This window comes from Accipiter gentilis, chromosome 29 (genome assembly GCF_929443795.1).
Source record: "Accipiter gentilis chromosome 29, bAccGen1.1, whole genome shotgun sequence".
Taxonomy (NCBI): Eukaryota; Metazoa; Chordata; class Aves; order Accipitriformes; family Accipitridae; genus Astur; species Astur gentilis.
In genome coordinates this window covers 5,857,461-5,882,294 of record NC_064908.1, presented here as the reverse complement: position 1 = coordinate 5,882,294, position 24,834 = coordinate 5,857,461, and the positions used below count along the sequence as shown (strand labels likewise).

The 24,834-nt window shown below is 50.7% G+C and overlaps 1 long non-coding RNA gene across 6 annotated transcripts; it reads right to left on the bottom strand.

Moving 5' to 3' along the window:
* Positions 1–254: 254 nt before the first annotated feature.
* On the bottom strand, positions 255–22,780 carry LOC126052254 (uncharacterized). Of its 6 annotated transcripts, none has more exons than XR_007509989.1 (4): positions 22,422–22,780; positions 7,359–7,610; positions 2,089–2,331; positions 255–1,190 (listed from the first exon to the last, which is right to left on the bottom strand). It is a non-coding gene; the product is annotated as an uncharacterized LOC126052254 (long non-coding RNA). The 6 variants fall into 6 exon arrangements; XR_007509987.1 differs by lacking the exon at positions 22,422–22,780 and adding an exon at positions 8,211–9,021; XR_007509988.1 differs by lacking the exon at positions 22,422–22,780 and adding an exon at positions 8,211–9,021 and having other exon boundaries at positions 255–1,186.
* Between the last annotated feature and the right edge of the window lie 2,054 nt (positions 22,781–24,834).

Genomic DNA, 24,834 nt, shown 5'->3' with positions numbered 1-24,834 from the left:
TAGGGCTTCACAATAGGATTCGGGTTGGCCCAGGAAAGCACCTACTGACAGCCAAAATGGATGGTCTCAGCTGCTCAGCCAACCAAATCTGCCCCACATCCTCATCATGTCCTGGCTGTGGCTTCCCTTTCATGCTCAGGATTCTGGTCAAATGGAGAATTTGGTCAGTGACACATAGTCAGGAATGCTGGCCACCCCTCTAGAGATCCCAATTCACCAGCCAAGCTCACTTCAAGGCAGTAAAAAATACACTCTTTTAAAAAAAGTCAAAACAAGTTTATTTTCACAAGAGAGTATCTCCAGTAATATTTTATTCATGGCTTCCAGCTCACACAATTTCACTGCTTGAGATTTTCTGCATTAACATCAATGCAATGGAGGGGGACTGAACTGATTTCATTTGGGACACGCAGGATTAGTTCTTTTCTAGGGGATACCTCTTAAATATGAAGTGGATGTGCCGCTCTGTTCCCATGCTCATGGTGCTATTTTGGTACCTTCCAAGCAATTTGCGGGTAGGAGCCCTGCCCCTCAGCAAGCAGCTAGAGGATAATAATGCATCTAAGAGGACCAAGCTGTAGTTTTGCACAGCAAGTCACCAGGACTGCTGAAGAGCCAGATTTATGGAGAGAGGATTGCATTCCTTCGCCACTAGACACTGCGGCATCCCCACCCACCAGCTGTTGCCCAGCCTGAGGAAGTCACGTCCCAGCCTTGCTGCAGCTACACCCCATGCCGAGAAGCAGAGGAGCCTTAAACAAGCTGCTTCATTTTGAGAAGTCCCATGGCCCAAGCAGTCAGGTCTGGGTCTCCCTGTGCATTTGCTCAGGGTGAAATTTGAGGGCTCCAATTTCTTTTTGCAGCTCTCTTTCTCCCAATTCATCTGAGAAGGTGTCCTCTGCTTGCCCTCGCTCCCCGATGTCTCGGATCTCACGCGTTTCCCTGACAGTGAGATGGCAGTGATAATGGCCTGAGATGTCCTTCAGTCTTGAAGACCTGATGCAGCCCTGATCGTGTTACAGCTCCACTCACGTTCTTGATCCTACTTACTTTGGAATATGGCAGAGATATAGTCCCATCTGCTCCTAAGAAAGAGAAGAAACAACGATTCCCTGTCCCTTGTCGAGTGCCAGAGCTCTGAAGCATGCTGTCTTCTCATATGTCTGTTGTCAGATGACAGTGCTACCTGCCTGGGAGAACCCAGAAAGATTAGGACTTGCTCACATCTCTTCCTTACCTGTCTCCCCTGTAGGACTGGCTGTTAGTCTAAATCATCGGCTGATTCTATGTATAAATACACAGGACCCCTAGTCTCCTCACCAGAGTTTGCATATAAGTGAGTTAGTTTGATATGGATTATCAAATCAGAAAGAACCACCCTCTAACTCTATACTGTGGGAGAGCTGGGAACTTGTCCAAAACAGAATGCAATTCCTGAGCAGGGGCCAACCAGCCAAATCTGATCAACTCCCAGGGCTTTGAGTCCACAGACTAAGCTTGCTCTTGGATCTAGTTCTTAACCCAAACTTCAGAACCCAAACCCAGAACTGGGCGCAACAAACTTAAATCGCAAGCTCAGATCTATCCTCTGTGTACCAAAGTATCTACTCCCTTCCAGACTTGAGGACAGAGCAGAAACGAACAGCACATTTAAAGCCTTTACAACTTGAGCCCATCACCTGCAAAAAAAGAATAGAATTGAACACCAAGAGCTGATGCACTAACTCATTTCATTGTTTCTCTTGCACCAATGTAAGAGAGGTAGATTTTCTGTAAGTAGGTGGCTCCATGCTCGTATGACTGAAGAACAGAGCAGTCCCTGGAAGAATGCAATCCTGAATGCTATAAGAAAAGACCCACTGAGTTGTTCAACAATGCCATTGCTGTGTTTTGGGATCCTCAACAGAAAGAAGTGATGCCTCAGGAGCTCTGTGGCTGAGCCAGTCCTCCAGTGGTTTTGCTACTCTTTAAGGAAGGCAATAGACTGTATAGTTATCACCTGAAATGGGATAAAATCCCTCCCACCAAACTATACAACCTACTACCTCACCTCCACAGAGCAGTACAGAGGTCTAGACTGATTCATACCCGTATTGCTGGCTTTGCATTACTTGCACCACCTGCCTCCATGCTTGCAGTAGAAGTAGATGAAGAGAACTGAAGACCTGACTGTCTCCTTAGGAAAGACAGTAGATTGTATAGTTAGCTCAAAGGGAGGATAGGACTCCACAACTATTCAATCTACTACCTCAGCCTCAAGGACAGCTTGCGACCATGGCAGTCTAAGGCGATGAGATGATCCTTATCCCGGCATCAGCTGCTCTGTGCCTCCTGTGAAGAGAAATGCATGAAAATTCATCAGACTTCATGATGTTAGGGAAAAGGAGTCTCATACCCAACCTTGTCCTGGAGCATCCTTTCCTTCTTTACACCTCCTTCAGTCCACTTGGACTATACTTAATCCTTGGTAATCATGCCATCTGCAAACTTTATGCACCCAAGGGCTTACAGAAGCAGCAGCCCTCCCCTTTGAACCCAGGGCCATACATGCAGATAGCATGGCTCTCATGAAACTGCAATAATGCCGAGTAACATGCAGCCAGGCTGACATCACCTCTTGAACACACAGCATATCTAGAACAAACCTGCCAGACCAGATAAGAGAATCCATCAATTTAGCTGCTATGCACTCCAGGGAATTGAGCAGATTAGAAATAACTGAGTACAAGGAAGCTTTTAGGCTGCAAATGTAATGGTATCGAGTACATCAAGGCAGATCTCATTTCCTAAACAAATGAGTGCAACATGCAGGCTTGGTGTCCCTTTAATGCTATAGCACAGCCAGGCAATATTAGCATGGATCTGAGACAGACTGGCTTCCCCCCAAGCCCTTGGCTCACCTTCTGAGAATTTTTCATTCTCTGTACACCCAAATACAGATGCAAGGTATTAAGTTGGTAGTTTAAAAGAAACGTGTGAGGTTCTTTTGCAATGAGAAAGAATTCCCCTTGAAGATTAAAGAAAGCCGTAACAAAAAGGGAGCCACCAGTAGCACATTAAGCGGGCTGCGTGTGCAGCACAGCAGAGACCCAAAGGAGGACTTCCCATGAGAGCTCAGCAGGAGGTGTCCCCAGCCTCCCCAGACATCTGCTGAGCATTATGGTGGGAGAAGCAGCGGCTAAGGCAGAAGTCCCCAAAGGGACAAAGGCTGCCTAATGTTTTATGCTTCCACAGCTAACAGGCAATAGCCTAAATAAGTGAGATTCCCAAAGGTCTGGTGAACTATTGTAGCTGGGATCCTTGAGGTGAGAGTTTAGGATGGCCTGGGGTACAAGGATATCTTTGCAACAAGGTTTAGAAAGTGTCCCTGTTCCTTTGCAGAGCTGTCCAGAAGTCCTTCTCACTGGCATTCAACACAGACCAGGCAATTCTCTTAATTTCCTTTGACAAACTCAGCCTTCACAAGGGATGACCTACTGTGCCAGACCATCTGGCCCAGGCCTCTCCTAGTGTGACAGGGTATAAACAATGTCAAAAAATCAATGTTGCAGGACTGATTTCTATAGCACTTAAGTACCCAGCCTATCCACAGTGCCAAGCACCTTGCATCCCAAACAGCCTTCTGATGGGAAATATTATTCTTCCTCTTTTATCGGCATAGAAAGTGATGCACAGAGGTTGCACATCCCTCCTTAGCACATGCAACACCAGCCAGAGCTTCACCGAGGTTACAATCAGGCGCAAAGGTCCATCCAGTCTGTCACAGGTCACTCTGCCTCCTCAGAGACAGAAGTATTATTTTAAACTAAAATGTTTCAGCTTCCCAAAAATTAAGATAGTGCCACAGGCATCAACCAGAAGGGATCACGGTGGCAAGAAAGCCAGCAGTCGCTGCAATGGTAAGGGACTGGGGAAGTGGGTGGCCCAGATGATCACATCAGGTGATACCTATAGCAGAGGACGCTCATCTTCTGTGAAGAGACTCCTGGCAACTGACCTAGAGGAACAATTTTTCCTGTTTCCCAGTCTTATGGCTTATATGATTTTAAGCATATAAGCAAGGTATATTTAAGAGGTATTTAAAAGGTCACTCTTGATACCATTGCAGAGAATAGGCATTTGGGCCAATATCAAACTGTGGGTGGGAAATTACATTAAATAACTCCTAGTTCAGAGAGATCTAATTATACAGGGAGAGAAAAAAAAAATCCCTTCTGACTTCTATAAGTAATCCTGAAAACAGGAGATTTAATTATAATAATTGTCTTAATGAGTATAGGTTTTGGGAATACCCAGCTGCTGACTCTGCAACCCCAATCTTGCCAGGATCCATGAAGAAAGGAGTCAAACAGAAGTATTTAGGAATACTGCGCCCGGTAAGGATCACTATGACCATCCTACCCTTAGTATCACTGTCACACTTGTTTGTGCTAGGCGCTATACAAATTGCAACCATAGCAAGCCCCTCTCCTGGATGGCTTGTGGTCTAAATATCAAGACAAAAGATGGGAAAAGAAAGAGAAGCAGAGAGGTAACCGGATTTGCCAAAGGCCACACAGCAAGTCCATGGTAAAGCTGACACTGGAACTAGCCTTGGGAAGTCCTGCTCCAGTCTCTGGTCGCATTGCCAGGGCAATGGTTTGCCTGGGCCAGACTAACCAGGTTAGGGCAGGTCAACATCCACCTCTTCCGACTATTTTTGACAGAGAGGGACAAAGTGATGTTCCGTTTTAATATCTGCAGGAGAATCATAGATCCTGGGAGAGAGAAGATCACACACATACTGGATAACAGCTCAGTGGTAAAACCCCGCTGGAGTTTCACAAAGACGCATTATGAATAAGTCATATACCCATGCAGCCATAAGATATATGCAAACTGCATATCTACCAAGATTTTCAGCAAAAATCCCATGGCAATTGCCAAAGTGAGCTGCGTTCCAGCTCTGCTCTGCTTTCCAGACACAAAGCCTTCCCTACTAGCATATCGCTGCTGAAGCATTACATTTACAAGTGCCTGAATGTGATGTAGCTATGCAAAATCCTAGATAAAATAGCCAACAGGGTCTGTAGGAGTCAGAAGTCTATACCCCAAAGCTTCTCACTGCCTTCTAAGCTATTTAAGCCCAGCTTTTGAAGATTTTTGGATACTTGACTGCTAAGAACTCGACCTCTTTCAAAAACACCACTTTCTGTGCAGATCTAAAAGGTAGTGGCACTGCAATTTTCCCTTCCCAGATTCATAGCAGTCCTTCAAAACTAGCCAAACTTGGTTTTTATGTAAAAGCTTGGTCAGCCTCTGTGAGAGACTGCAGGAAGGTCCCCATGCTCAGAGCATGCCACAGCAGAATCCTGCTGTCTAGAGGTACTTGGAGGGGTAAGAAATTGGCAGGTAAAAGATTAATGTGTTTCTTCACAGCAAGATCCTCCAAGCTGGCAAAAAAATGGCATTTCCAGTCCAGCTTTCAGACTCATTTTTGGGAGGGAGAGGTGACCTACAACTGTTCTTCAGTTAGCAGGGCTCGGGGCAGCTCGTGGTAACCAGCCGATCAGACCCCCAGCAGACAACCCAAGCGGGTGCCCCCCCCCCAAATTTCGAAGCATCTGCAGAGCAAAGATGCCCAAGCATGGCCAAGTCTCTGCCTTTAAAACAGGGAGGCACAGAGCCTGCCTTGGAGAGTAGCTGGAAAGGCTCCGAAGCTTTGAGGAGCTGATCTGGTTTATTAAGGAGCACTGAATGAAATGGAGGAGGGGGAGGAGGGAGGAGGAAACCATAAAACAACAAAGTCGCTCCTTTAAAAGGAGACACTGCTTTCAGCCTTTGTATAGCCGCAGTCCCGTGCGTCGGTGCCAAAATTTGCCAGGGACAGGCAGGACTTCTCAGTGGGAAATCAGGGCCCCGTGTCTCTGAGAGGCTTTTCAGCCTCCTGGAGCACGGGCTGGACTGGGGCAGAACCGGCCCCGACCAACATGAAGCCTGCATGCAGCCAGCTGGCTGTGTTGGCACAAAATGGCTGACCGTCGGCCATTTTGTTTCCTTAGCTTTGCCTGTAGGGAAGCCGGTAGTGACTTCATGTCCTCACCTTGCCACGTTGCTGGAGTGCAAAAATAAAAAGCAAACAGGACAAAAAAAAAATAAAACCAACCCAAAACCAAACCCCAAATAAGCGAAAACAAAAAGAGATGGGGAAGGTTTTCAATAGCTCCCCTATGTTGCCGGGGCGTGTGTCCACATACAGCACCATTCACAGCTACATGACTCTACTGGCCAGCAGCAAGGAACCCGCTCACAGAAAAAGCAGCAGACGGCCCAAAAAAACATCTTGAACGCACCCCGTGCCACTGGAAAGCAAAAAAATGACATTTGCCAAACTAGCCATGAGGACAAGTTGTTTTTAATGTCTCACAGGCCAGGCGAACCTCTCAGAAAAGCAAGGCCAACCGTCTTCCCAGACAGCCAATCCTGGAGTCGATAATAAAATATCACACTTCAAAAGAGTTAATCAAAGGTGCTGCAAATAGGGAAAGGGAAATGGAAGTAAAAATATTTAAAGTTCATTCCTACAACAGCCCCCCATGTCTCAGCAATGGTTTCCTCCACGCTGTTTTAATGATGTGGATAGTATTTCATATCAGTGTTGTTGTAGCATTTGTTTATTATTAAACAATTAGCAGGTATCTTAATAAATAGCTACTCATCTGTTAGGGGTTGTTTTGAGTCCTATCAGATGTTTATAAACATCTGGATCATCATTAATGAATCTGGTATTGTTATCTATAATATATGCATCTATAACCTGCTTGTTACACGACTTATCTTTTATAAATCCATTATTAAAGGTGGCCACAAAGGTAACGTTTTTTTCTAAATGTTCGTGTATTTTTCCTTGTAAATTAGCATATAATTTACACTCTCCTGAAGGAAAAAAAATCCTGGAATTTTTGTCATAAAAGTAAAAGAGGCGCTATTGATATTTCATAGAGTAATTTCTCCAAAATACTAAAAATCAAGAGATATAAGAGAAAAAATATATTTTTGGTTTATTTTTACCTGCTCCATACTCAATTCTATAGGTTAACTCAAAAAATCTAAAGAAAGAAGATCCTTTCCTGTAATACTCTATAAAACTCTTCCATAATACTGTTTTCCTTCTTGATGTTTAGTTCAAAAGCTGCTCACGAGAGGTGCAGAGGTAACGTCCACCCCTACCATAGATTTGGACCAAAACATTTAATTTGCAATGCGAACTGCCCGCCCAGCACCCACACATGCAGCCTCGGCTCCGGGACCACCATTGCCCGTGCAATTCTCTACATTGTCCGTTTGTAAGCAAGCCAAGCAGATATAGAGGCAAATACCTTTCTGTGCAAGAAAAGCGATTTCACCTCTTTCTGCTCTCCTTCCCAGCTCCTCTCTGAAAGTGTCTGCTTCTCTCCAGATGTCCGGGCAGTCCTTCAAGGAAAGGTAGGATGATCACCCCAACACCGATGCCTTATCAGATCCACCCCCCATGCAACTGGACAGAGATCTGCTCCTCCGAGCGTCCGTGAACGAAGAGACGTGACTACTAACTCCAAGACATCCAGGCTACTGAAGGAAACGCAGAATCACTTAAAAAAAAAAAAAAATCGCTTTTATTTGGCGCATGTTCTGGTATTTTTGCCATGCTTCTGTGCAAAATTGTATGGTAACGCCACCAAGTTCCCTTAAACTTTCAAGGCATGTTACTGTTGATGGCGTCTCTGTCGTGTATCACACCTTAACGTGTGCAGGATACACACACTGGTGCAGTAAACAGCTTGTTATCACAGTACAGCTCCATCCTCGTAAGAAAAGCAAGGGCTTAAAAAGCCAAGAACAGCTATTTCTTTTAATATTTAAATTAAGATTTTGTATTCCTGAGATGAAAACTTTCAAGGCAAGAAGGCAATAAACAAATCAAAAATCCCTAAAAAAAAATCCTCTGGATCACATCAGCTAAATCAAGGCACTGCCAGACCAGTGGAAAGGTCAGATCTCATATTCACCAAAAACAAGAGGACACACAACAGGTTAAAATGCTACCGTCCGGCAATGACCGGCTCTAATCATACCAAGCCGATGTGTAAAACCATCCGCCTGTCCAAAAACAAATTAGACAACAGTGCTCTCTGGTACTTTATAAATACAGAAGAAAAGGAGGGCTGTTTTATTGAATATAGCGAACAAACCTTTCCGTCCGGCTATACCGTGCAGCCCCGCGACTCTGCATGCACCGAGTAGCCTTACGCTGCTAATACAAAAGCTCAGTTTGGCAATTCCAGGCATTTTCAGTGCTCAACATACGCCAAAACTACCCACTCTCTGCCTCTGACTTTGGTCTCGTTCCAAAAGGTCCTTTTTTTTTTTTCTTTTTTTTTTTCTCTCTCTCTCTCTTGCTACAGCCGGTGCCACGTAGAGACGGGAGAGTTGGGCTCGAACATGGCCGCAGCCTCCAAAAAAGAGCCAAGTCCCAGCGTCCTGGCTTCCCCCTTCCAGACGGAAAACAAAATGGCCATGCAGCAGCCATTTTGTTTGCTGCGGGATGGGAGGGAGAAGGGAAGGGAGGAGAGACGCAGGCCAGGCGGGAGCACACGGGAAGGATGGGGGGGGAGAGGGAGGGAGAGGGGAGGGTGTCGATTCGGCAGGAACCCAAAAGCTCTGCAGCGATGCCCGGGCGCGTCCTCCCTTCCTCCCGCTGGGGCTGAGCTGCCCCGTCCAGCCCCGCAGCAGGACCGATGCGGAGGGATGGACATGGGGTTGGCTTTTCCAGCCCTCCCAGGCCGGTTGAGCTTGAGTTGTCCGGCCTGGCAGGGGTTACGCTTCCTTCCCTGGGCCTGGCTGGCACCTCCATCTGCCCGCTGGCACAGCCAGGCTCCTACCCGGCCACCGCTGGCACCGCAGGGCTCGGGCTCTGCGAGAGCTCCCGATGGGAGCCAAGCAGGAGAGCGGAAACCAACCCGGTAACGTCAAACTCCTGAACTTCCCTGGGCAGGAAACGGTGTAAATAACACCCGCAGGGAGGGGGAGAGGAACCCAGAGCAGGCGGGGAGGCCTTGGGGACGGCAGCTCGGCGGCAGCGTGGCCTCTACAATCCAGATCCTAATGGCACCTATGGCGAGGAGACCCAGGGAGGAGCGATCCAAGGTTTCCTCGCTCGCTTCTGTCCGGACAAGCCTGCCTCAGAAACGGTGCCACATGGCCAAGGCCTGTTGCAGGGTCTGGGCTGGCCGGCAACGACGCCCCTCTGCTCTCAAAGCACGCCAGGGGACAGTGAGGGCAGCTGCCTGGTACCTGCCCATAACGCGGGGTGCAGGTCTGTCCCTGTCCCCCCGAGCACGCCGGCAGGAGCGAAAGGCTGTGCGAGCAGCGGAGGATGGGGCTGAGCCGCGCTGCAGGCAGCGGGGCTTGCAGGCAGCCCTGCCTGCCCAGTGACCGGCTGGGTCTTACCAGCAGTACCTCACACCTGCAAAGCGCCTCGCGAGCTCCATGACTTTTATCTGTCTTTATGACCTTGCACAGACCAACACCACAACTGCCCATCCAGACGGCACGCCTACAGCCTGAGGGAGCAGAGAAGCATTTCACTCGACACTTTTCTCCCTAAAGCACAGGGCTGAGCTCCTAGTTGGCAGCCTTACTGAAGAAGCCAACAAGCTGCATAGATGAATCCCACCCTCCACCACAGAGGTTAAGTCCCTTCAAGTCCTGACCAAAACCAGACACGAGGTTTTTAGAGCAAGGCAAGCACCTCGTGACCTTGTGTGAGAGTACCCGCCGTGGGAAGACCCTTAGGAGCACACAAATCAAACACCTCCTGGGCTTTCTGTTTCTGTAGGTGAGACAAGAGGTGAAAATCAGGACTATTCCCAGGATTTAGGGCGGGTAAGAGTTCCCAGTTACAAGCCCTATCTCTTAAGGATGCAGGGAAGTGGAAATGCCAAAACCTAGTACAGTTTCGAAGCCGTTACAGATCTTGTAGGAAAATCCTATAAGGAAGGTTCTTAATTGGACAAGGCACTTTGTGGCATATTCATGTGGGATAAATTTAAGCACTGGAGGCTGGACCTGCTAAGCTTTATCTAGTCAGTGGGGAGGGCAATTTCTCTGCAGAGTAACTCAGAGCAGAAACATAATGCCAACATCTTGAATTATACTGCTAAGAAACCTAACATTTTAAGATATTTTTTTTTTAATAACCACTATTCCTCACTATCTGATCCTCACCAACTTTCTGCAGAGTAACCTAAAACATCCAGGTGAAAACTGTTATGGATTTATTGCTTAGCAATTGGCTGTGATTGATTAGTCTTACTAAAATGTCCCTGAAAATAAGCATCACCTGTAACAAACTCTATCAAGTGCCTGCTCATCCTAACTTCTCATATGGGCTTGGTGGGGAGCTATATGACTTCAGAGGTAGGTTTGTATGCTTCATATTAACCTTGTAGTTTGGGAATTTTGAAGGTATTTGAGAGATCCAAGTCAGGTTTATTTTCACAGGATTTGGGAAGGCAAGGCTCACTTGAAAAACCTAGCCTTTGCACTGAAAGAATATTGCATTTCTTGTGCAATACTCTTCCAGGAAAAACATCAAGGCAGCTTGCAGAATAAAGACCAAAGGGCTCTCGATGCCTATAGCTATAGATCAAAAAATGGCCACATGCAGGATGTCAGTTTGAAGCTAGGAATTGAGAAATAGTTTCAGATGCTCTGGCACCAATACTCTCTTCTAGAAAAACCCTGACTAACTGAGGAACTTTATTTTTATCCTTGTTCTAAGTGAAAACTTACTATGAACAAGGCAGGACAAGATACATTTGTAAGACAGGGTGTTTTGCCTTTCCCAATAACAGGGGGCCTAAATCAGCTAGGCAGCACCTTCCTGGTAGGTCCTGAGATGGAACAATAGGGGATTAGGGACATACATGAGGCTGGGATAGTGAAGATATTAACAGCCCACACAAAATTGCATATAGCCCCTCAGCACTAGTTGCTTATTCAATGCATCTTAGTCAAATGTGGGGGGTGGGGGGTGTATGGGGTGAAAGATGGGAATATGAACTTAAGAATAAACAAGGGGGGGGGGGTGCTTGGGAGGCTTATTAGCATGGAGGGGAAGGTATCTGACTGCATAAGCAAATGAAAGGGATCACAAATGCACAGGTTTTTGTGGACCTGGGCTACTGAGAGAGCTCAGATGGTTTGTGTTAGGAGAGGGAGATGTCCTTTGTAAAGCTCCAGCGTTTTAATTGTACTCACAAGGGAGAAGTTGCTGAGCAGGGGGATGTTTTTGCAGCCTGCAATGTGGGCTGCTGTGGGCTTAGTAAACTCTTGGTAGATTAAGAAGTGGTCATGAAAGGAGTCCCTTCTTTACAGGACAGGCCATTTGCTCTTGGTGCTTTCAGATGCTGCTGCTGTGGCCTCACCAGAGGTCTCATTCAGGGCACATCCTTGACATTACTGTTCAAGCTTCCAGTGTTGTGAAGGGCTTACTGCCTGGGCAAAAACCAGTTGAAACCCAGGAGCAAAGGATTGGTAAGGCACATGGGCCCATACTTAAGCCCCAGGAGACTCTCTTCCTTAGGGACAAATCATTGAATGCGGGAGTTGGTTCTCATTCTTCTACACACATATATTTGCTGCCAAGGATTGTCATTTGATAGTAGGTAGGGCAAAGCATGTTGTCTGACTTCAGATCAGAGCTGGGTGGGGAGAACAAGACTTCCATTTCTGATCTGTTTGTGATCAGGACTCGTGAGAAAGGGTCTGTGATGCTGTCATGGGTCTCGCAAGCCAAAGAACTCAATCCTTGTGCTTTAGCTCTGTTTTTTCCTACCACATTGTAAAGCTGTGGAAATCAGCTGCTCATGATCATGTGTTTGAGTTGGTGGACTTCCTCAGAATCAAAGCTTCCCCTCTGGCTGTTTGCTGGAGTCCCTTCAGGTCATCCTTCTGGTCTATTTGCATCCCAGTGAGCACATACAAACATAGTCCCACCATCATCTCTCACATGCTCTCTCCTCCCTGCACTAGCTTTTTTGCTTCTGGTTCATGAGATTTTGAATGGATGAAAATGTGAGTAAGAAGCAAAGGGATTTTATTCATTTGCTGATGAGAAATACTTTCCTTGTGAATGGGGAGAAATGGCATTAGCTTTTGCCCTTAGTTGTTGCAAGGATGTGGGTGAACTAAACTGTCTTCTCTGGGTATATTTGGATGGATTCTTTTCTTCTCCAGGTTTGTCCAACAGCACCTTTCCCCACCAGGCCTGAGCACTCTCTTGGGAGTCGTTAGGACACCTCCATTTCTGTCTCAGGGGAACATAAGGTGGCAGCAGCAGCAACAGCAAAATCATTTGGGAAGGAAAAAACAGACTTAAGGGCTGCATTGCTGAGCTCCTGCATCCAGTCTTAGTGAGTCACTTTGCCTCTGTTTCCTCCTTTGGGACACAGATACTCCCTACCTGGAATGCTGAGAAGGTTAATTAGTTAATGTACTAATTAACTGAATGTGCTTTGAATAATGAAATTGCTTGAGGCAGTAGATCTCATGAAGGTCTAAGTCTAATACTGGCTTTAACAAGGGTGGGCTCCCAGTTCTTATCAACTGGGAGACCTTGTCCTCAGCCAGAGAGAAAAGAATTTAACTTATCTGCATTATTTATACTGTTGCCACAGCACATCTGAAGCACAAATGGACAGTGTCCATCCAAGCTCTTCCCTGCCTGCTTCTCCCATCAAGGCTGAAGATGCAGCTGACTTTCTTCTTCTCACAAACACAGCTCTGGGGCTCCAGACCAAGGAAGTGGAGAAATCCAAGCTAGGGTTTGTGACATTGCTAGTCTTTTTGGTACATGCCCAGCGCTCTGTTTGTGACCCATATCCCACCTTGCTCTGGAGGACTGCATGTACCCAGGGCAGCTACTCCTCTCTCTTCCAGAAGATGGATGGTAGTAGAGAGCACTTTGCCTACTAAAGTGAGGGGTGGCTTCGGTTTCCACATCACTGGGACCCATCCCAAAGTGGATTTGGAGCGGCAGCTGTAATGAATCCCACAAGCCAAACCATTTCAGACTTTAGCCAGTCCTGAGGTCATCCCAAGGCCATTTCATGCAGTTTCAAGCACCTTCTGTGACTACAGAGGCAACTGAGCAGTGAAGTCACAGCCCACAGTGGAGGCTGTAACCTAGTTCTGAAAGGTTCCAACAAAGATGTAACCTCCAGAGCTGGTGGAGGTTGTTTGTCTTACTCGGGCATGAATACAGCAATCCATCTAGAGCCTGCGCTTCATCAGGGTGCCAAAAGTTACCCCTTAAGAGTGAGATTGTCCCTAGGCCATCCTGTGTGGGCTGGATGGAAGACGAATTGTGACGGTTGTGATTGCTCAGGGAACTGAGGTCAAGTTTGATTTCCAAGGGTGAGACTAAATTCTTCTTCCACTACAGTTCTGCAAGCTCTGAAACTTTGCAGGTTTAGCTGGGTTCCTCCCCAGCTGGAAAAGAAAATGCAAGGCAATGTCACAGCCATTTCTTCTGTGTCACATTTATACAATGCAAAGGCCTAATCTTAAGAAGCTGAAAATCATAATTAGGCAGGCAAGAACCTACAGTCTGAAAAATGCATCTTTCTTTCTAGTCTAGTCTGAAGCGTGTGTTGTATTAGACTCTTAAGGGCTGAGTTTTCAGAGCTGCATTTTCAGAACTGAACTGCCGCTGAAAGCAGGCCCCCTAAAATAAGCAAGATTACCAAATGTTCCCACCTCCACCCGTTCTGACGATGACACCAACAGACAGATTTTCCTCACCCTTTTGGCTGAGCCCTTCTGGAACTGTGGACACATTTTCTACAGGCAGAGTTCTTTACAAAACTCCCCTTTTCCAACACAGAAACTATACAGATTCCTAATTGCAGCCAAGTTTGACCACAGATACCATAACACAGATCCATCTCTCTTCCCTCTTTGTTGATGCAAAAATGCCTTGGAGAAATAATATCAATATGTCTTTGCTAATTGATGCTGTTGGGTTGGCTTTGACCAATCAGTTGATTGGCCATCCTCAACTGTCATTTCCTAAAACCAGTATTTTTCTGCTTGTTTATCTTCCCTGGCCTTGTTTGCACACAGCCACCACCCAAAAACCTCTCTCTGTCCAGGGAGTAGGATTTATCACCTCTGTTTCAGTAGCAGCAGAACACAGAACAATGTAGGGCCTATGCAAACAAGTACTGCTGTTTTCTTTTGCTTTTCATTTATTTCTTAGTGGTAAATCAGTGCATTCCAAAACAAACAAAAATCAGAAGATTTAGGACCCAAAGAGCAGTCCAGAGCAATATAATAGGGGCTGAAGACAGGTTGCATTTAGAAGTTAAGCAACAAGTACCCCCGAAAGCAAATGAAATGTTTAATCTGTGACACATACCTCAAATTGTTTCTGGCCAGTAATGACGTTTTGGCACTCTGCAAATGGCAGAAGCTCAGGTGCCTGGATCACTTAACACTACACACAGGAGAGATCTGGGCTGAGTATATAAACTGCTCTGGGTAGGGACCATCTTTATCTTCTGTACGGGGACAGCACTTAGTATGATGGATCCCTCAAGACACTCCAACGACCAAATGTGACACAAATAAGAGCCAACATAAGTGCAGGTTGACACAGTTTGATATACAGGACACCAGGACTGGGAATTATAACCCTTAGATTTTGTCCTGACTCTGTCACCAAGCTTGACCTTTCAGAAGACCCTAAAGGACCATGCAAGCTTGAGCCGCTGCATTACAAAAAAGCATTGATCCATACACCAGCTCCTCCTTTGACTTCATTTCAGCCCAAGCTGGCACATTGGCCTGGCATTTGCAAGCCAGTGCAGAGCTGCCACGTGTTTTTTGCATACTTGGACAAGAATGCCAAGGAAAAGAAGGTGGAACAAATCCTTGGGATCCTGCACCAGCACCTATCAAATTTAACCAGCATTCTTACAGAGCAGGACTGAAAGCCCAGTCCCTTCCGCAACCACGTGGGGACTGTATAACCCGTATTCGGGATCCCATGTGATGAACAAGACTTTACAAGCCTGGCAGCTGAACATAATCCACCTTTACCTGCTTGCAGTAAAGCTGAGCTCGGATGAGCAGGCAGTGTCTGGAAAGCTGAGCTTATCAGTGTGTTACAAAGATCACTTTGAACAAAAGTTCAAAGCCCTTTGGAGAAGATGCCCGCCCTCCCTCCAAAGCAGCAGCTTTTCCTGGGCTTGGTCCTGCTATTTGCAGCAATCCTAGCTGGTTTGTTGGCTGCAGCTCTCCTGGGGCTCCTTCTGGCCTGACCTACACTGCTGAGCCCAGCGGGGAGAGGGAACAGACGCCGTCACGGCATCCACGGCTCAGAGCAAGCCTTGTTCTCAGCCTGCCTGGAGTGGCCGTGGCAGACACAGATAAAAACAGTGCCCGGGGGGCATCTGCCTGCAACGGGGCGTGCGCTGTTGATGCGCAAGGATGAACAGATGGGTTGATTACACAGGGAGAAATGGACACTAATCGTATCCAGATACACCAGCTGCAGGATTTCCTCCTGAGCCCTAAAGGACAGGAAGCCCTTACCTGCTTCGTTATCCTGTCTCTGTTCATTAGCCCCTTCCCCCGCCCTGGGAACCACATCGCAGCTAATCCCCTGGGCAGGGGAGGGCCCAGACTGCAAAGCTGAGATCCAGATGGGAACTCCCACAGTGCTCAGGCATGGCTGGATCCAGCCCCAGGTCAGGGGCCTATCCTGGCTGTCAGCTCCAGCACAGCCAGGCTCCACCGGCTCAAGTTTCCCGACTTCGGGAGCTCATTGCCGGACTCTTCTTTTGCCGCTGCCTCTCTGAATGGCTGGGAAGATTTCAGGACTAACGAGAGCAAGTTGTGCAACAAAGATTGTGTTGGGGTTTGACATATCGTGAGCCTCCATGGCTCCGCTGAGATGCAGCTGCTTCTGGGGTGGAGTCCGGTGTGCGTTGAACAGCACACGGCTGATGGAGCCAGGGAGCGAGGAAGCTTTTGCAGATTTAAAACAGAAGAGGCGTTTCCCCAGCAGGCTGTAGGATGACTGGCCAGACTGAACTGGGAGGTGATGTCGGAGACCTTATCTGTATTCTTATTCCTGGGAGATGGAAACACGCCGAGTGGTTGGGTTTCATCGCCTGCACAGTGCCAGCTTGGAGAAATGAGCAAAACCCTCCTAGACCCTTTTATCCATGTCCCTTTGTATCCATCCCAGCTCTCTTCAACCGCAGTGAGGAGCTCCCAAGGCAGCGTGGCTGGAGGGATGGTCCCAGACGTTCTCCCTGTGTGGCTGCTCAGCTCCCAGAGTGTTGGCCCAACCTTTCTCCCACAACCAGGAGCCCTGGGAGCAGATGTGCAGAAATTCAAGCTGTTGATCACGTTGGTATCATCACTCGCCCTGACTTTTGGTGGAGTCTCCACGTGAGGAGTGCAGCCTGCTTGAAAAATGTTATAACCCAAGCTGTTGCTCCGAGTTAGGCTTTTTAGGACCCTTTTTCCTTGTGCGCCTCCATTCCTAGCCCTCAGGCTTGTGTTGTCAAGCTCAGTGGTAGCAAATTAGCCTGCTCCCATCCTGCTGCCTGCTCCTAAGCCATCCTGGCTCCACACGCCAGGATGCCACGTGCTGCCCCTGCAACCTCCATTCCCCTTGGCAGAGCCAGTGCCCAGCGCCGAGCAAGCCAAGACCAAAGGAGAGGAGAACTGCTCCCCGAATTCTTGGTGTTACTCCCAGAACCTCCCTGCCTAGTCAAAGCTGCTTCAGGTCCCCATGCCTGGCACTAAAACATCAGCATGTGCCATACCACAAGTTCAAACCAGACCCTGAAGGTCCTGACTGAATAGTCGACCAAGTCAAAGGTGGCCATGGCTGCCCTGCAGAGCCCTCAAGCTGGGAAGAGGAGGAAGAAGCACAACACTTGTCATGGTCTTGCAGGTGAGGAGAAACCTCCTGCATGGGCCGGGGCTGCCCTGGAATGCACAGCCGTCTCCCCTAGCCTCGTCCTCGGTCCCCAAGCCCAGCAGGACAGTGACACTGATGTGCTGGCAGCAGCCACAGGACAGAACAGCACCAGTGGGAATGAGCGGGAGAGGTGCTTGCAAAGCCACTGCCCCACAGCCTGGCTACGGACCTCCCAAAACCACAGGGTGTTACATACAGGGTGATAGTTGGTTGTCATCATCGCGATAATATAATACCTACCTTCGAGACTCCACAGACCTCGCTTCATGCAGCATATTGGTTGTGCCCTTTGCTGGGCTACTTCTTCTCTTACATTTTCTGTGGCCAGGACTATCTATCTCGTGAGTGACCCTAGCATGCCAGACCCAGTGTGCATTAGCCCTACGTATCTCATGGGCTTTCCAACTGCAAAGCCAGACAGCACAGCTCAGTGCCCATGAGCAACCCTACAATAACAAACCAGCCGCCTCGCTTTGTCCTCCCAGACCTCACCTTTCGCAGCAGCCAAGTAACATCAAAGATAAACAGTAGCTATGAGCAACTCCACAATAACAAACTGGTACTACAGAAAAAAGTGGAGGGAAATTAAGAAATGAAAGAGGTGGCAAGGAGAGAAAAAAATGTAGGAAGGAAAATAAATTATGTTGGTTCTTCTGAGGATCAGCCTCAGTGGGGTGGTACAGAGGATGAATCAGATCTGGGTACCTCTGGATATGCTATGTTCTCTTTGGTGCATGAAGCTGCTAGTATCAGCTCTCCCTTGGATGTGTTTCTACAAGGATCCCGTCAAACTTGTGCCCCTAAATCCATTGGAATAATTAGTGGAAAGGCTGAGGACAGAGCCTGCAAAGGCCACATTCAGTCTCCCTGCCTTTTACCCCCTCTTTCCCCACCAGAAGTGGTCACTGGAGTGGTGAAGCTGATTACATGAATAGTCCAGCACAGGGGAAGCTGGTCCCCTCAGGTCTGGCCTGTGGAGACACAGAGCACAGCCTTTCTGCAACTGTAAATCAGGCAATTTTCACTAATGCAAGTTTTCCTCTGAGTTTTGCTTTTTTTTTTGCTTTTTTTTTTAAAAGAAAAAGAAAAAAGGAAATCACAATCCAAACTCTGCCTTGGCCAAACCTGGCCCTTTTAAGGAAAGGAAATTTCCCAGAGCCACCCTCGACAAACCTGGAGGCCCGATCCTGCTCTCAGGAATGTCAGTGCAAATCCAGAGTGGCTCTGCTGACTGCCGGGGAGTTATAGCAGCTGAATGAGGCTCGAGCCTTGGAGAAAATCTCCTGGTCTTCTGCCTGGAGATGGAGCAGAGCTCACACTAGAGCAGCCTGAGAGCAAACTTGGGATTCAAAGGCAATAAACAGCAGAAAGATCCAACTCCCAGTTTCAAGAATTTGTCCTTTTTGCTGAGCCATGTTCTGGAAGCGCGAGCCCTATTTTGCTGCGAGCTGTGTGGAATAAAACAGCTGCGTCCCTTGGCTGGATGGCTCTTCCAGGGGTGCCAGATGTTTTGCTTAGGACACGTCAGAAGTGTCTTGCTTGAGTTCAGACTTTCTCTCCTCTCAGGCCGCCCACTGCAGAGCCCGCTGGAGCTTCAGCGGGTTTTTTATATCTGCCCTCCACTAGCTTTTCCCAGGGAAGCAATAGGGATTGGGAGCAAATTGGGAAAGGTCTGGTTTCACCCCAGCCCGTCTGTATAAATAATCTGCAAGGAGAAAGCTGGACTGATGAGCAAAACACTTGTGCTGTCTTCTCAGGGTCTGGATGTAAACCAGTGTGTAAACACACTCTGTTGAAGAGGGCATCCCAACATATTTTGGGGGTCAGACCCCCACGAATAGCTGACTGCCCCCAGCTCCCACAACACGGGAGTTTCAGCTTCCAAACCAACTGTGGGGTATTGTGAAACCTACCTACGGCTGTGCTGAACAGCACACCAGCGAGCAGCAAGGTTCAGAGCCAGACCCCAGCATCTTGGCTGCCAAACCGGGCTGCGCAAGGCCACGCAGCTCTCTGTTGGGCTGGGAAGATGCACAACACCAGGGACAGCATCTCTGGGAGGCAAGGGACAGCCAAGGGGTGTCCTGGAAGCACGGCCAAGACAGCCAGCGCAGACTGGTGGGTCACGGAGGCAAAGCGGGGCCAGGGTGTTAGGGTGCTTTGTGGCCAGTTTACTGTAGGGCCATGCGTCACTCACTGAGAGAGGGATTTTTTCAGAGAAGGGAGGAGGAGGGGGGAAGCCAGGCAGGGGGGAAAGGAGGAGAAAAAATTTGGTGAAGGAGGAGGGGTGGCTTTCATGACTCCCGAATGCCTGCGAAGTGTGCGGCAGCGGAGAAGGAGGACCCTGCCCTGCAAACAAGCTGCTTTTGTTGCGTCCCAAACGGGCCTAAATTAAGTTTGACAGAAAGAGGGCAGATTCACACGCGTTGGGGCCAAAGCCCCGGGCTCGGTTACAGCCAGGCAGACTTGGAGAGCTTTGGCACGGCGGTGCCAAATTTCGCTTGGGTGCGAGGGGAGAGGCGCGAACCTCCACGAGGCAGGAGGCACTGGGTGCCCGTAAGCGGCCCCATCAATCGTCCCGATGCCTTCGCAAAACAGCTTCCTCCCAGGAGCACCCAGCTCAGTCCTTCTCCAAAGCCTAAAGGCCGCCATCGCTCCGGGAACAGCAGCCGCCAGCCGCTGCTGGAGCGTTCCCTCAGCCAGCTTCGCCCACCGGGGCCGGCAGAGCCTTCCGCCCCGCTCCCGGGCATCTCCCCAGCCCTGCTGCCCGCCCTGGCACGCCGTGCCAGTGTGAAAAACAAGCCAGCTTCTAAACAGTTAACGCTGACAAAACCAGACCGCTTGAGTTCCCTCCTTCCCGAATCGCTCCTGGTGTAATTCACCCCCCCAAAATGAAATAAAATTATCCTCCTCCTCTGACCTCGCCTGGGCGTCCTCCCTCTCTCCCGTCCTCCCTCTCCCTCCTTCCACCCTTCCCGTGCCCCCACCCTGCGCTGGCACGGCCGGCCGGGAGCACGCGTGCCCGCCGGTCTGCTCGGCAGTAGGAGCTCCCACCACGTTAGCTGCGGCTGCCATGTTGAATTGCAAATCCGACATGATTCGACATATTTTTTTTCCCCCCTCGGCGGTGCCCAGTGGGGAACTAAAGAAGCACCCGCGCGACACGCACCCAGCCCCGGGTGGCTCTCGGGGACATCCCGGGTGGCGGGGTGAGGGCAGGGAGAGAAATCACCCTCCAGTCCTGCTCCAAACACTGCATGTAGGGACCTGTCTATCTGCTATACATCCCTCTCTATAGGAGACCGATTTTAAAGTCAGATGTTTTAACACCAAGGGCCAAAGGACTCGACGGGAAGGGGTTTCGGGGAGAAGGGAGGTTACAGCAACAACAAAGCGACTGAGCAACTGGAGGAACAAAACGTTATTTCAAATCAAAGGCAAAAAAACCCAACCGCACGAACGAAAAAAAAACCAACCCAAAATTAAGAGTGAGGTTCGATTTCGTACCAAGGCAGCAAGAGAGACGCACCGTGGAAGAGAGTGGTTTTGTTGTTGAGTGGTGGCTGGATTTAGCTCCGCTTATCCGGACAATCATCGGGGAAGGATCCTTTTCCGAGAAAGGCCAGTTTGAGTGAGACAGCTTTTTTTTTTCCCTTCTCTCGCTCGCTCTCTCCCCTTTCCTTCTCCTCGCAGCTCAACGCCAAGAAATGGGCGGTGCCTGGATGCCAGGCTCCATCCGAACGAGACACCCAAGGCCAACGGAGGCTGGCACAAAGGCGAGCTGGCAGGAATTCCTGCACTCGGAGCCGCACGCCTGCGGGACGAGCCCGCCACCTCCCAAAAAATCAACCTCTGACACCACCCGCTCCGGAAAGTTGTCCCGTTGGGCTCGAAAACGCCCCACCAGGCTCAATCACGGGGCGGGGGGGGGGAAAAGGACAAGGGGAGGGAAAAAAAAAAAGCCAAGACCTTCCTTTGCATCGACGCATGTTAAACAAAAGGCCTGGGGAGGTGGATTATTTTTTTTCTGCCTCCCTGGGCTCCTTCTCCCGCCTGCCCTTCGCCCTCCTGCCTCCTCACGCCCTCCGTCGCCGGCTCCCTCGCCCGCCACCCCAGCGTCCAGGCAGAAATGAGCCCTGGGCTCCCTCCTTCCTGGTTTTAGCACGACAGGAGGCGGCGGGTCCTTGAATAGGAACGCACACACCCAACGCGAGAGGGATCCGATGGGGGGGGAGGAAAAAAAAAAAGGACCAAAAAATATATATATACAAACAACAACCCACCCGCCATGGAGGAAGGTTGGGAGCAGTCGCCGCCAAGGGGGGGCGGACTGGGGGTGGTTTGGGTGCCAAGGGGTATTTTTGGCCTTTTTTTTTTTCAGCTGCCCTAGCACCTGGGTCGTGCCCATTGTAAAAGGGGAGTCGCGGCGGGTTGGGGAAGGGACCGGAGAGAAGGGGGGGGCGGCCGGCATTGGTAGCGCTGCTGGGGAGATGCCAAAAAAACAAAACAAAACACGTTTTCATTTTGTCTGCACCAGCCTGGGCGCAGGCGAGCGCGGGAGAGAGGGAGGGAGAGGGAGGCGCGCGCCGCCAGAAAGCCGCCGCGCTCAGACGCGGGCCTGCGGCCACGTCCCTCCGCAGCCGCCCCGGCAGCCGCTCCCGCTCCCTCGTCCCCCTCTCCCTGCCCACCCGGCTTCGCCTGCCAAGTCCGAGTTGGCACGGCTCCCCCGGCTGCGCCGAACAAAGCCGTCACCCATCCCCGAGCCGGCGCTGACAGTAAGCAAAGTGACAGGCGCATCTTCCGCATGTTAATCCAAACGGCGAGAAGGCGAACGAGCGGCGGAGGCCCCCCCCTTGCCATGCACGCGCCCCCCCCCCGCCGCCGGCCCGCGCGCCCCACCCTTGGCACCCGCCGGCCCCGCCGGCCTCGTGCGGGGATGGCGAGGCCCCCGCCGGCGGGAGCACCGAAGCCTCCCCGTCGGCGAGGTTTAAATCGAGCCAAAGCCCCGCTCGGCGGGCAAACGAGGCCACTCGGCATCTGCTGTACCTGTTCCCGCTGCCTTCATCTCGCCTTGGAACCGTGACAAGAGCGCACTCGCCTCTGGTGGGCTCTCAAAGCCGCGGGTCTGTAACCCTTTGCAGGAAGTTGGCACCGATCCCAGGTAGGACTTTACTCCCCGGCTCTCGCTCTCTCCCCCCACCTCCGCCTCCCGCTCCCTCCCCTCCGCTCCCCCACCCATCCTGTCCCTTGGGCCCCTCTCGCGTCCCCCAAAACACCACCCGGGCCCCCGCTCCCCCTCCGCCGCTCGCCCGCCTCGTCGGCCGGGAGGCAAATCGGGGGGCGGCCGATCGCCGCCGGGCGCCCGCCGAGCCCCACGCGCCCACCGCTCTTGCACACATACCCTTTAAGGATGACCTGGGCAAGACAGAGAACAACAACTTCCTGCTCCGGCTCCCTAAAACGCCTGTTTCCACGCAGGGGTTAGGCAGCGCGGCGAGACGGGGGGAGCTGGGAGGAGGTTTGGGGGTTTGTCGTCATTGAACCGTGCTTTTTTTTTTTTGCCTTTTTTTTTTGCCTTTTTTCTTTTTTTTTTTGCCTTTTTTCTTTTTTTTTTTGCCTTTTTTCTTTTTTTTTTAATGCTTTTTTTTGAAACATATATTTTTGCCCGGCAGCCCAAACCCAACGCGAAGGGAAAGGGGGGGAAGAGAAATCAAATGGGAAGAGAATAGCTCCAAGTCGGCAGGACAATGCACGGGAAACGGGGAGATTAGCGTAGCTCTCAAAATCCATCACGCCCGCCCCGTTTCTGAACCGTTCGCCCCCGCGCCTCGTCTTTTTTAATTCTCCCAGCTCCTGAATTATTCCAGTCCACGAGCGGGAGGGGAGCGCACAGTCCGGAGTCCCTCGGAGCTGCCAAGAGCATTGCAACAGGAAAGAAAGAAAGCGAGAGAGGGAGAGCCAGGCAGAGCCCTCACAATCGAGCAGCGAGAAGAGCAAGGAGAAATTAACATCCAATTAGTGCCGTGTTTAACGAGGGAGACAGAGGCGGCTGTTGTTTTATTGCCCTGTTCTTTTCAGGCGCATCTGACAGGCAGCGGGGAAGGCACCCCTGCTCCAAGTGACGTCATCATATTTTATTTTTTAATTATTTTTTCCCCCCCTTTTTTCCCCCCGTCTTTCCTCCTCCAAGTTTCGCAGAGACAGTCTCGGCAACTCGGCCAGCGAAATTTGGGACTTTCTCGCACTCAAGCCGCAGTCTCCCCCCTCCGCCTCCGGCCTCCTTCCCCCCCCCCATCCACCGACACCAACCCCGGAAAAACAAACGCGCCAACCCACCCCAAAGTCTTTGTTCTTCCAAAAAAAAAAAAAAAAAAAAAGGGAGAGAAAAAAAAAAAATAATAAACGTTGGGATCAGAGCCGGAGGGAGCCCGGAGGAGGTTTCTCCGTGTGCGCGTCCGAGTGCGTGTGTGCGTCTGTCCCCTCTCCCGTCCCTCTCCCCAGACGGCTCGCTCGCCTTGTAAAACTTTGCAGCATGTGACGCTGCTCCGGCCTCCTCTGGCAGCCTGACAAGAGCCGCGCCACCCGGCCGCAGAGCGCAGGCGGCTTTTAAGGGAGAAACTCCATTCCTAAAGATTAGAGAATTAACACGTTTTCAGCAAGGGACGGCGCCTCGGACAACGGCTGCTGCAGCAGCAATGCGGACCCTCGCCACGCCGGCCCGGCCATCGGGTCGCAGCAAGGGGAGAGAAGCCAAATCAAGAGCCGGGGAGACTTTTCCCCCCTTTCCCGGCTCGCCGGGCCTCCTGCTTCTCCCCCGGGACAGGGGGGGCCCGGTGCCGTGCGAGCGCCGAGGGAGGCGTGAGGGGGCCATGGCGGCCGCGGCGAAAGGCATCTCGGCCGGCCCCAGCCGGCCTGTGCCGCCACCTCTTTCCTCCAAGGCCTGGGGTCTCCTCGGGGTGGGATAAAATGTCGCCGGCTCCCCCCAGGAGCACTGCCATCCCAGGAGGGGACAGGGTGGCTCAGCTTGGGGGAATTTGAGGGAGTTCTCCCCAAAAAAGGGCCCGCATCAGGCAAGGGGAGGCACGGAAAGCAGCTCTTCCCCTCCCTTTACAAGCCGCGAGCGATGGACGGAGCCGCCACCGCCAGCGTGGCAGGTCAGGCCACCGCGCTGAGCTTTCCCGCCGTGCCCTTTGTGGCCTTTTCTCCTTGTTTCCAGCCGGGATTTCCCTTGTGCAAGGCGGGGTGAATCCAGCAGGACCCGACTCCTCCGTAACCTCCCACTTCGGGCGAAGGCCATCACGGGGGACGGGTCCACACAAAAGACAGGGGACGGGTCCAGAGCCACCGTGCCGCCAGCACCTGGGTCCAGTCCAAGTCCCCACCCAGAGCATTTCCTGGCACCAGCCAGTCCCACCTTCCCGGAGGCAGGATCTCCTTCATGCGGGTTATTATTTTACGTATACATTTTTTAAATAATTATTTGCCTACGTGGAGCTCGGCGCTGCAGGAGAACGGCGCAAACAGCCTTATCGAGGGCAGCCGTGCCGCAGGGGTACTTCCTCGTGTGGGGCCCCTCCATTGCTGCCGGGATGGGCGAGGGCTGGCTGGGGCAGGGGTCTGGCAGCCAGACACCAGGGTGACGGGCACCGTACAGTCATTGCGAGAGGTTTGCTGGGCTGCTTTCCTCCTGGCTCCACAGCGGGGAGAGCGGCACAGCCGGGCGGGGGTTTGGTTTTAACTGATGGGTCCTTAGCAGGACGGCTCTGCAGGGAGAAAGGGAAGGATGATGCAATTGGTCCAAGCCCAGCTGCACT